The sequence below is a fragment of the Sander lucioperca genome, chromosome 5 (assembly GCF_008315115.2).
Source record: "Sander lucioperca isolate FBNREF2018 chromosome 5, SLUC_FBN_1.2, whole genome shotgun sequence".
NCBI classification, from domain to species: Eukaryota; Metazoa; Chordata; class Actinopteri; order Perciformes; family Percidae; genus Sander; species Sander lucioperca.
Genome location: NC_050177.1, coordinates 25,171,236 through 25,185,067, shown reverse-complemented (window position 1 = coordinate 25,185,067; position 13,832 = coordinate 25,171,236).

The window sequence follows — 13,832 nt, the reverse complement described above, 5'->3', positions numbered from 1 at the left end:
GTGAAGTTGGGACCATGTGGTTAAGCCATACGATATGTGTGAGAGAATCATAGAATTTAAAAAAATAAAAGCACAGTCAAGAGTCAGGCAGTTTCTTATCATCATAAAACAGCCCAAGTTGGCCTTAATGGTTTTACAGATTTTCTTGATATGACTTTTGAAATTCAACTGATAGTCTATAATTATTCCCAGATACTTCACTTCAGTTACTTGTTCAATATGCTCCCCATTAATTTGTACATTCAAGAGTTGCGTTAGAGGTAGTTTTTTAATGGAAAAGCAAACAGAGTTTGTTTTTTTAGTGTTTAAAGTTAAACAAGATGAGGCCGGCCAAGATAATATTTTTTCTAAATTGGCATTTAGTTTGTCAGCCAGGGTACCCCAGGGTTCAATTCTTGACCCCATCCTGTTTTCCTTATATATGTTGCCTTTAGGGGCTATTATAAGAAAGCACAACCTGTCATTTCATTGTTATGCAGATGATTTGCAAATTTATTTGCCCATGAAACCGAATGACAGTGTCGCACTAAACTCCCTGCTTAGTTGTATTAATGATATTAAGTTGTGGCTTTCACAAAACTTTCTTAACTTGAACAAACCTAAAAATGAGTGTATCATCTTCAGTACTTCATGCACGCCAAACGGCCCAGCTTTGAGTTTGGGAGCTCTGGCTTCATACCTTAAGCCAGCTGTCAAAAATTTGGGGTTACTTTCGATTGCAACATGAAACTTGACAAGCAGATCAGCAATGGTGTTAAAGTGAGCTTTTTCCAGCTTTGTCTCCTGGCTAAAGTTAAGCCTTTCCTTAACAGGCACGATCTAGAAAAGGCGATTCATGCTTTTATTAGTTCAAGGTTGGATTACTGTAATGCTCTTTATGTTGGTCTGAATCAAACCTCCATCTCACGACTTCACTTGTGCAAAATGCTGCTGCTCGCTTTTTAACAAATACATCTAGACGTGCACACATCACTCCCGTTCTTTACACCCTACATTGGCTCCCTGTGCATTTTAGAATTGATTTTAAGATTTTATTTTTTGTTTGTTGTCAAGGCCTTAAATGTCCTGGCCCCGGAGTATTTGTCTGAGATTTTAACGCTGCGTGAGCACAACCGGTCATTGCGGTCTTCAAATAAACTGGTTTTAGAAGTCCCAAGGTCAAGGTATAAACAGTGTGGTGATCAGGCTTTTGCAGTTGCTGCCCCGAGACTCTCAAGTTACCCCCTGATATTCGCACTATTACAGATGTAGCTCTTTTTAGGTCCAAACTCAAAACATATTTGTTTAGAATGGCTTTTAATACGTAGTAGTGGTGTGACAATGTCCCTCTCCTCTTCCTGTTTCTATGTAACCTTTTCTGATTTTACTGTTTTCTATGTTTCATTCTTTTGTTGTATGATATGTTGTTTTATTCTTGTTTTCTGATGTGAAGCACTTTGGATACCTGATGGTTGCTGTAAAGTGCTATATAAATAAATGTTGATTGATTGATTGATTGATTGATTGATTGATTGATTGATTGATTGATTGACACCAACATTTCTAGCTTTGTTTTTAGCCATGCTAGCGGCATGGCCCATGAGATGGCAATGTTGGTCGGTCGGTTCACCACAAAAAATGAATCCAGAGACGGTTTAGAAGCGAGGTGGTGCAACTCAGAGTAATTTTATGTATCTGTGTCATGTGGTTATCGCCACCGTCACGCCTCTTTAGCAGACTAGCGGCAGGTCCTGAGAGTAAGTAATGGACTTTGGACTTTCCATCTTCTATTAATACCTGATATTGAACACCTCGTCGGGCAGTAACCCTTACTTAGCACTGTGTTTGTGAGCATGTTAGCATGATGATGTTAGCAGCCAGCTCAAAGCACCCCTGTGCCTCAGTACATGTCCACACTGATAATGCCTCATTTCCACTGCGTGTTCCAGCTCAACTCACTTTTGGTACCAGGTGCTTTTCTCTTTTTTGTTTTTCACTGTGGATAGTACCCCCTCAGTGTAGGTGGGATTCTCAGCTGATCACCATAGCAGCGCCACATGAAACTGCCCTGACATCATCTTCAGTGACTGTTCTTTCTGACCAAATTACTGATCAGCAGTGTTTTAACTCCACCTTTTAGTATCTGCTCAGCTCGCTTGAAACCTCGACCAAGGTGGTACCAAAAAAGTATCAAGTAGGCTACTATCCACAACTAACTGAAAACCCCAAAAAAAGTGTGTCGAGCTGTGCCATGCCTTCTGCTTCTACAATAATATTTTTTTAAAGATTATTTTTTGGGCATTTTTAGGCGTTTATTTGACAGGGCAGCTGAAGACATGAAAGGGGAGAGAGAGGGGGGAATGACATGGAGCAAAGGGCTGCAGGTCAGAATCGAACCCAGGCCCGCTGCGTCGAGGATTAACCTCCGCCCTCCATATCTGGGCGCCTGACAGTTTTTGAAGTTCTCTGTCCACACTGAAATCCTAAAACAATGAAGCCAGCTAAATCTCTTTTTCTTATTCCTCTGGTAACAACATTTTGCATTGCAGTTCATGATTTAGTGAGGAGACTCCCTCTCTCTCTCTCTCTCTCTCTCTCTCTCTCTCTCTCTCTGGGAAGTGGTTGCTCCATATTTCCAAGGGAAATTATCCACCAGACACAGCAAAGTAAGACTTGTGTTTTGGGGTTTGTCCACTCTGGTTTTGTTGTGAAAGATACTTGGTTACAATAATGAGGATGGAAGGCCAAAATGGAGTTTTAACCAGTGTAGACATGGCCTTAGAGGGATAAGTTAAAGACAGCAGAGGGAAAGTGAATGAACCGGTCATGTTGATCTAAGTGCAGATCATGTGACTGATGGTGAGTGGTGAGCCCTCTTCCTGTTCCACAAGGCTTGATTCACATGATTGCTCATTATCCGCAGACGTCACAAGGTTAGGTCTAAGAAGGGCGCAGATTATCAGAAGAAATGAATGAATAAATGAATGAATGAAGGGGACGAAGTAAAGTTCTGAGGTAGTTGGGTATACAGAAAGATGTTGTAAGGGAGGGAGAGATCATAACAGAGAGCACAGAATGAGCAGGATAAGGAGATGATGAAGAGTAAAGGTCAATATCAAAGTATGAATCCAGCACTTATCTAACTTATCCTATATTCTTAGTCCATTCTTAGTTAATTTTCAATTTCCAAGGGGCGTTATCACAACACGGTCTCACGGCAGTTCGTGAAATGGTCACGTTGTTTTTAATCTATTGATTCTTGTACACGGACACGTTAATCTCGTTTATTTCGTGGTGGTGAGCACGTAATGGGAAGCATCTATATGGAGGTTGGGTTTAGAAAAAGAAGAATGGGGAAAGGACACGTCACATGCCGGGACACGATCCACGGTCTCTGGGGGACGCGGGACAACAACGGGACGGTTGAGTTTAGGAAAAGAACAACGGGGAAAGTTAACGTCACACGTGGGACACGATCCTCGGTCTCCGGGGTGAAAGTCCTGTGTTGTTTGACCCATCCACCACCCCAACCAATGGATTTTCGGCATTTCATACTACTCATTACCGTAGTCGTGCTGTGATCACGAAAGATGCTTCCCATTGAAATACATTAGTTTAAAATATGTGCTCACCACCACGAAATAAACGACATTACCGTGTCCGTGTACACGAATCAATAGATTAAATAACATGACCATTTCACAAACTGCCGTGAGACTGAGTTAGTTATCAACACTGTGGACCAAAATGACTCTGGACGCAATTGGATAGACCTACAACCAATCAGAAACGTGCAAAGAAACACCAGCTGGCCAGCTGGAAATCTGTCTGAACTTGAGGGGGACCAGACGCATCTGCCAGGGCAAATAAAACATGAGCTTGTGGAAAAAGAAATCCACCCAGCGGATGCAAGAAAAGGATGTATGATGTTGATATTTAAAAACACCCACTGGTAAATTCCAAAGGCTGAAGCAAAATTGATCAGAAAAAGGTGTACTTCAAAGAGGCAGCTTCAATGACAACAAGATTACCAAAGGGGTGTACTAGACAGAACATACAGTCAATATGAAATCCTCTGCACTGGAAATACTGACAGAATCTCAAAGAATGAATTTGATGATTTTGTCATTGTAAATTTAGAAATATTATCAATGAACATAAAAATTAAACTATAACTGGCTCAGCTTGAAAAGCAACTTGAAGCAGAAGACAGTCACTGCTTTTGTTCACACTTTTGTGAACATGAAACATTTCTGGCATCCTCACATCCCACAACTTTCTGTCTGTCTTCTAACATTATAAAAATTGCTTGCAAATCCACCTATTGACTTGTTTTAGAAAACATACATACATCGTACATATATCGCATAGGAAATAGCCACTGGATTCCCTACTGCCACCACTTCCCACCTATATAAAATGAAATGGCTTTGAATTTCATACATAATTTGATGAAGGCCAATACGCTGAAGGAATTGCATATTCTTCTGACAATGGGGATATTAATAAGGTCTAATAGAAACCACTTGTACAATAAAATTATCTTTGTGTGTGTCCCACCATTTGCATTAGGGATATTTGATAACTTATGGAGATGAGTTTGAAGAATTTAAGGTCACCATGAACAGTAGGATAGATTAATGGGGAATGCTACCAAAAAGTCTGTCAAGGTCTTAAATACTATTGCACATGTGAATTGTTTTTATAAAGCCTTCTGTAGCCTGTTATTGCCTCGATTCATATCATCGAATAAGCATTAATTGGGGCTGAAGACTACAAGTTTGAAAATTAGAAAGATCTGGGGGTGTGGAATTATAAAGAAGTGAGTTTACCAGACCTCTGTAGCCCGCTCCTCATCACTGCTCGTGACTAGTGATGTCACGTTCCCAAACAATCCAATTCTTTTCAACAGCTCTTTGGTAAGAACGAACAGAACCAGTTCGTACTTTGTGAGAGCTGTTTTTATCATTGTTTTGTTTTTGTTTTACACTTTTATACATTACAGGCTACTTGTTTTTTTTATTGTGCCCATGAAAAGTTGTCTAATAATACATGTTGGAGGAATTGCATTCAAGGCAATGCAACCTCATTTACATTATACATTTCACACAGAGGGTAAATTCAAAGTAGTAAATTCACTGACAAAACAGAGGGATATGGCGTCACCTTGTGTAATGTTAACAATGAAGATCATTAGGTCTGGCAATATGAGTATTTTAGTGCTGCTAAACCTAATCCACACATGCAAAATGAAATCATTTTGATGGTATGTCTAAGTTTAAATCTGATCCAAATCTTACCCTATCATTATCCTAGTGATTATTTCACAGATAAACCTAACCACCAGCCTTGAAAAAAAAAAAAAGAAACAACAATGAGCTGGAAAAGGAACGAGTCACAAGATCCGGCTGCCTTCAAAGAGCCATAATTCCCATTCCCACTACTTGAGGCTAGCAACTGAAGGCTACATTAGCAGCTACTAGCATAACCAGAGACGGTTTATAGAGAATCCCTGACCGAACTGTCATTGGTCGAGTTGCATTGCATTGTGGATAATGTAGATGTGGATGTTTAAAAAAAAAAAAAAACTAATTAGCGAATAAATCACAATATACATTATGCTTATTATAACTCATATGCTTACTGAACTATGGGGTTGAAGATAGACAAATGGCAATAGCAAGTAGCACATTTTGGTCTTGAACCCTCAATGAATAGATAGAATAATGTCTAACTGTATGTCTAAGCCATGCTGAAATATTACTTACTTACCAATTTGATGTCACTTGAAATCAGAGTGCATGAGTCTTTGTGGCTCCATGTCCACCTTTCCTCTATAAGCGCAACCTGTGAAAACAAATTTGTTCTCACAGCCACAAAGGCTAAGTGTTGGCAGCACTAGTAGGCGTTTTTGTTGACACCTGCTGCTCTCCTAATAGTGTGTAGCACAGTGTTACTGTCTTGCACTTGGCTACACTTCCATTACACATATTGTAAGAAATGTAATTATGAACAAAAGATTCAGCCAAGCAGGAAACACATGAACAAAAGCCATAGAGCTGTACTTTACGTTAGTTAGGGTTGGCTATACTGCATTTCAAGTTGACTAATTATGGACCAACATGACTGAAAAACGTACTTAAATATAGCAGGCAGTACATGTTAGTCATTACCAGCTGAAAATATATGATCAACAATTGCAACTTATGTGAAGTCTATTTCATATTGTACACTGATATCTAATTACAACTTGAACTTAGTAATTTTAAAAATGTGTCATAAAAATGTCGTAATGTCGACCCGAAACTTTGAGAAATGGCTAAAGAACCAGACAGACACGCATGCAGCATTTATAAATCTTATTATTCAACAATATTCACATTACAACATCAAAACTGCTCTGCTAGTGACAGGTTCTAATAATCCCAATATATTGTATAGTTACTTTGTAATACATTATCGAGAGGCACTTCCAGTAAGTCTGGCAATAGAGGAGCTACAGTATTGTGTCTAAATTACAAAACAGTAAAAATAAATATTTTTCTAAAAGTTTTTTTTGTTATAATATACTTTTGAATCTGTACAGTATATCTTTTTTTATACAAAGTCAAACAATATCTAGAAATAAAATATCATATTCCACTTAAACAAATACTGGTGAATCACACAATTTCCCCATCCTGTAGGTATTGCTACATGTGTTAAGTGCAAGATACTGGAGAGAAGAAATGAATTGAGTCTGTGAAGCGCCGGCTATAGAAAATAAAAACATACCAGTTTTGTTTGTCTTGCTTTAAAGGTGGTGAAAAAAGTGTGTTTTGGTTTCCTTTGTGACAAACAAGGAAAGCTGATGAATGTAGCATTCAAACAATGTAGACATACACACATACTGTACATGTGAAAATGGTATGGCACAGGAGCATAGCCCCCTTTTAAAATGGCTGAAACAACAAACAATACAAAAAGGAATGTTTTTGGTTCAAACCATCAAAAGGAACTACAAGGTCTGAGAAAAGAACAGTCGGTCAGTTCCACTGTAGTGCTACTGCTGTCTATTGACAAGGCAGTGAAATAACAACAAACAGTAAAGACATGTCGACAACGGCGTGAGTTCTGGTCTGTTAGATGAATGCTAAAATGGTTCATACGTTGCTTTAATCTGTCCTGTCTTCTGTTACAAAGTATATGCATATCCAGACATTCTCCCCAGGTTCTGGATAACACTGACAAATATGAAAATGCAAGAAACATGCTCCTTTTAGGGCTCATTTTGTGCAAATCACAAAAAAACACAGAGTTCAAAAAGTTTCTTTGGTTTGCACAAGTTAATCCACTGTGTAGCAATCCCCTTCTTCTCATCATCATTTAAAAGAAACCACACATACTGGCTTTTATAAACTGAAATCATTTCGTCGCAGACCCTGTACTTTTGTTGTTTTCTGGCCCAATTTTTACAAAAAGATGTAAACGTGATTTAATTGTGTGATTGCCAGCTACAAACCACTGTTGCCATGACGATTCAGACCAAGACGAAACAGTTGACATGGTATGTTTTGGTGGCCAAGAATCTTTACCTAATAAATTTGGGATGAAAATAAAGAATTCTGAGAGCCAGAAGGTAATTGACTAAAAGGAGGGGAGTTGAATGAACTTCAAGAGCAACTTAAAACCCTCTGAAATCAGTTTTTTGCTGACCTCCACTGATTTAACGTTTCACCTTGCTGCAGTGTTGTAAAAGTGTACTCAAGGGTGTGTCAGTACACCGTGCCATCACTGTTGGGTGTGGTTTCAGGTGCAACAAAAAAAACTTCGGATCACTCCCATACCACTAATGCTACGTGTGGTCAGAAGTGAAACGCAGTGAAACACTGCTTTTAAAATTGGTGTAATGTTACTATAAACTGGGACCATATCAGTGGTTCCACATGTTTAACACGTATACTTAACTTTACAAGTGACCATTTTGCAAACAATTCTGCTGTGTTTCACAAATTTGGATGTATTCTACTGTTTCAGGCGTCCATTGGTTTCTATTAATTTTCTCACAACATGAAAATCTATTATCATACTCTCGAAAGTAGTTATTTAATCCCCCCCCCACCCCCCAGCCCACAACGAACATCAAGTCTGCATACATTTTTGCAAGTTGCGTTGTTGTTCTAAAGTCTTTCAAATGATTCTACACTAAATGCATAACGATGCAAATTAATGCAGACAAATGTTGACTGTAATGGAATGTGCTAATGGGTTTTTATACTGTAGAGAAACGAATCAAAACCAATAGCTTGGCCTGAGAGTAATACATCAAAAACTGTAAAGCTTGCGTTTGAAAATGACCAGCAAATATGTCAAGTATACATGATTTGTAGTTAAGAGGCAAACATTTGCAAAAACACTGCTATGGTCCTTTTATTTCATTGCAAACCAACTAAAACCTGTTCTTAAAAGATTGAAGGAAACAACCAGTTGACCACTCCCTTATGTCTCACTCAAAACCTGCAAAATGGCTACACACAGCTTTGGATTGTTTACAACAAAAAAGCGCCCCCAAATTCTATCACAGCTTTGATTTAGTCTCTTTGATTGCGGCAATGTAGTGTACACAGTGAGGCAGGGTTGGAAGGGGAGATCAGAGGAGGGAAGCGTCCATTTTTGACTAACTGGTTCCCTTGTGAGCTTTGAATTCTCTGATCACAGAATTCAAGCAACAAAAGTGAAGGGAGTGTGAGGAAGTCTACAAATTCCCAAACATAGAGGTGGAGCATGGGATGGTACAATTGTGAGATATGAGAAAAGAAAAACAATTGCAAGAGTATGCACATTAGATTGCAAGTGAGGCCTCGATATTCTGTATGGTGTGTAGTGTATTTACAATGCACGGAGCTCAAGCTCAGTCATGTGTGCTCAAAAGCCTGTTGTTTACAGGAGGCTTGCAGCACTTTTTACAGTCGTGGTTAATTTCAGAACAACTTAAGTTTGAAAGCTACGTTGCTGTACAGAGTTTCAAAAATGCTCAACTAAAAGACCCCAGTCGATGCCTTACATGACCCACCGATGTGTAGATCAGTCGTGTATCAGCTGGTGATAACAGATTATTTTTACTGCTACAGGTAGACTTATCGTGACAAGCCAATGCAAGGAGAGGCTATTGGAAGACATTTGGTCCAGGATGGGACTTGGATAAATCCATCTGCGTCTTGCTGCATACGCTACAAATACACTGCTGCACTTTGTGTTGGCAGGTAAGACGCACATTGTTTCAGGGGTCAGATATCACTTTGCCCTTTTTCTGTTGCCAAGCAACATTAGCTCTTTTCATATGGACTTTGTTTTGTGTCCGGGGCTCCCTGTCTGATTCACATCAACATTGGAGGTAATTTCCCTTGTAATTAATTAATTTACATTTTGTAAAGAGAAACTCAATTGAGTTTTTCAAAATAAAAGTTCCTTCTTATCTGCAATAGTTACCGTACAATCTCTAAGACCACAGACAAAGCCAGAAATCTTGGTGTAGTCATTGACTCAGACCTACATTTTAACATCTACATTATCCACATAAGATAATTACTAAATCAGCCTATCACCTTAAGAATATATCAAGAATTACAAGACTTGTCTCAGCAGGATTTAGAAAAACGTCTCCATGCGTTTATCTTCAGTAAGCTTCTCGAAAAGTCGATCAAAAGCTGCAGCTGATTCAGAACGTCCTCATTAAGACCAAGAGAGACCACATCAGTCTAGTTCTCAAAACTGTGCACTGGCCTGTTTCTCAAAGAATTGACTTTAAAATTACACTGTTAGTTTATAAAGCACTGACTTGTGTAAATACACTTCTGATTCTACGTTGAACCGTCCAGACCGCTCAGAAGGTCTGGGACAAGTCTGTTTACTGTCACTAGAGTCAAACCTTCAGCATTCAGTTTGTATGTACACCACATATCCTGAACAAATGGAATTTGTTTTAAATTTCAGTTCTTTTAAATCAGGGCCTAAGACTTTTCTGTTTGCCACTTTAATTTAATTATATTTTAGCTTTATCTTTCACTTTATTTTACTCTTTTAAATCCTATTTAAATATATTTTTATATTGCCTTGTGTTTCTTTTTAATAATGCCTTTTATGTCTTACGTAAAGCACTTTGAAATGCCTTGTTTTTGAAAGGTGCTGTACAGATAAACTTGCCTTGCCTTTCCTCTCAACTGGATCTGAAACATGAACAATAAGCTCAGGCTTTGGTTAGTACAGGCTTTCTTTTTCATCACAGTAAAAACAAGTTCAACCACTGCACCCTTTTGTAAGTACAGGGAATAAGCAGTCAAGGGCATAATGTTTAGCCCTCCTGTGCACAATGGGTGTTTTGATAACCGTGCGATGGATACAATTGCGGATTTAGACAGTATTAACGTTAGCAAAAGTTAGGAAATTGGGTCACAGTAGGACAAGTTCAACCAGTAAAAACTTAGACAGTGTGTGCAAATAAACTTGTTGAACTGGTTGCATTAAGTGTTTTGTATCCTTAGTGAATTTCTATTTCTATCTTATGATATATTGTTGTTTCAATTTTAAAACAGTTTCCCACTGTAGTGATCTGAGTGATTGGCCCTCACACAGGAAGTCACCAGCCACTCGCAACTTGCATGGCTTCAAATTGTCAGTTGTCAGTGTTTTACCAAATCCCAATACTCCTGGGCATTTTGTGTTGTCTTGTGAAACTAAGCTAATCATTGAGGGATTTCACAACTGCAATGTTGCAAATGGCCTATGTGCTAGAGAGCTGAAGCAAAAATTACAGATCAATGCTGCTTAAATGCCTCTGACAACTAGTGCCACTGCAGATATAACCACACACTCCCTATCCTAGTCCACCTCGACTTTTGAGCCAGCCTTAAGTCAGGCAGCTTGTCCAAAAAGTGCTGTCAAAATCCATGAAAGTCTTTTAATTGTATTCAAATTTGCCCTTGTTTACATTGTAATTTTGACACAAAGTACGTGCTACAGATCTGATGATAAAGACACAAAACTTAAATCACTGGACCTGAATCCCCAGTGTGCCCCTGTTGCTTTTCGGATGTCAGATCAAATACACAGCACCCCATATCCCTGTAATATATTTTGCAAACTTGGAGACGTAGATCATCACGATTTTTTTATCCGACCAAACTGGCTCATCTTCAAAGAGTTACAGCTAGAGTAGGCTATTGAAATGTGAAAAGGATCTGAGACCCCCCCCCCCGACCCTTCATAAGCAGCTACAAGAGGCTAAAAGGCTTCTCCCTCTCCTCCTTCCTCTTTTATTATAAGTCTCATTACTAAGGCTGTTCTCCTTGTTCACATCAACTTCATTTTCATCACCACCAGTCTGAGTCTCTGAGGACATCAAAATGAGAGCCATGCGTTATGTCATCATTATAGACTGCTAAGTGGAGAAAGAAATCCAGAGGTCTGCTGACTTATAATCAGATTTCAATGGAACTTCCTCTTACTCTATTGCACTTTTGGCCAACATATGCTACTTTAAAGTGCTCATATTATGCTCATTTTCAGGATATATATATATATATATATATATATATATATATATATATATATATATATATATATATATATATATATATATATATATATATATATATATATCAGAATAGGTTTACATGGTTTAATTTTCAAAAAACATATTTTTGTTGTAGTGCACATTGCTGCAGCTCCTCTTTTCACTCCTCTTTTCATTGAGCTCTCTGTTTTAGCTACAGAGTGAGGCATCACACTTCTGTTCCATCTTTGCTGGGAATCGCACATGCGCAGTACCTAGGTAAGCACTGCTAGCTAATCAGAAGCAGAGTATGAGGGAGTGCCATCCGCTAGGCGAGCATTATAACGCGTTAAAAAATGACGCACGTTCGTCACGGAAGTTAAGGCTGGACTACAATAGAGCTGTTTGGAGCAGTTTGTGAACAGTGTTTTCTGTTGGAGATGGTAAGTCCCTTTGGGGTGGACTTTGGGCTTTTTCACTTTGGAAGCCTATTACATGCACAAAAAAGATATATAACACAATAAAGTAAAGGGAAAACGCGAAAAAGCATAATATGAGCACTTTAAAAGGAAACCATGCAGAACGTAGACATCATCCACAATGACAGCTTTTGTCAAAGCGCATGTTTCTCCTTATCTGTCTCGTTTAAAATTCTTACATCTCTCATTCTGCCTTTTTTTTTTTTTACATAATACAAAATATTTGGATTTCCTTCGTGTAGTTAAAGAAAACCCTGACAGTATGAGGCTTGCACTTTGACTTTGCTGAACTTAATAAATGAACTCCTGTTTTTTTTTTTTAAAGTAAGCTTGGTTCCACGGATGAGAAATGGGCAATGTTATTTGCCCCACATTACTTTCTTTGTCTTTTGTGCAACAAGTAACAAATGAATAATTTGGGTCTGATCGAGACTTGCAGATAGTGTCTTGTGGGTACACAGCACCCCCTGGATGGCAGTAGGCTCCCCAGGGAGTGGATTATCTTATTGACGTAGATCCTGTTGGGTGATTTGGAGCTGTGAGTCAGCTCTGGCCTGGGCCACTACGGCTTACTCGATTACTTTACTTTCTGAAACATTTGGCCTACATACCAGGCTATACATGATATTGCAAAGAAGAAATAATGAATTATGAATTCATTAATTCAAATGTACTCAGTCATTACTGAGTATATTTCTGTAAAGAAAACAAGTTGGGAAGTGGCATAACATGTGGAAATTATATTTTCTTAACAAAACACATTACCTTATTAGCTAGTTTTGTGTCTTGTAAGTTAGTCTGAATGTGATTAGGGTCATATAGTCCAATGGGAGACTGCCACTGAGAGATCAGACAAATTAAATAGAATTGTGATATACAGTATAATGTGATTTATATCCTTGTTTCCCTTGTGGTTCCTTTGTGATTTGCAAAGGACCCACATGTCTCAGTGGACATCAGTAAATCATCGCAAACAGTAGAGAAAGAAAATCTTAAAGCAGTTGCAAATAAAACAACAAGGAAACTGCAAGTCCTTTTTGTTTCTTTTTCTCTATGGGTTTTTGCCTTCCTGAGTTGTGTGGCTTGGAAACGTGTGGGTGTGCTAGGCTGACTTTGAGTAACAAAAGAACGGGAGAAAACATGCAGATAAACTTTGTTTTAAAAAGAACAAAATCTTGTTTTGTAGGTTTTTCCTTGAGCGAGAATAAAGCTTTTAGAGCAACAGGGTTATTTGTGAAACTTCCTATCTGAGTATGGAATGTGTTTCTACAGTAGGATTGTGTGTGTGTGTGTGTGTGTGTGTGTGTGTGTGTGTGTTCTTGTTTAACTATATTCGTGGGGTCCAAAAACCGGGAGTCCAGTATACTTGTGGGGTCCCGACAGCTTTGTGGGGCCAAAATGCTGGACCCCACAAGTTTAAAGGGCTGTAGGATTAGGGATATAATTAGGTTATGGTTAGGATGAAGGTAAGGGTTAAGGTTAGGCATTTAGTTGTGATGGTTAAGGTTAGGGTAAGGGGCTAGGGAATGCATTATATCAATGACGGGTCCCCACAAAGATAGTGCCACAAAGCTGTGTGTGTGTGTGTGTGTGTGTGTATACACAACGTACTACAACTGGCCCATTTTTCCGTCTCCCTCTGAAATCCACACGGCTGAGCCTCAGTGGACACAGCTTTTTCCCTGGCTTTCATCCCATTGTCTTCAAGGAAAAGGGACTTGTTGCACATCCTCAACAAGCTGGGTGGCTCCACAGTGTGCAGACAGAACGGGAGCAATAAGAAGGTTGGGGGATGGAGAGGGGGGCTCGTGACAGTGTATTACTCACTGGTGGAGTGAATCTGT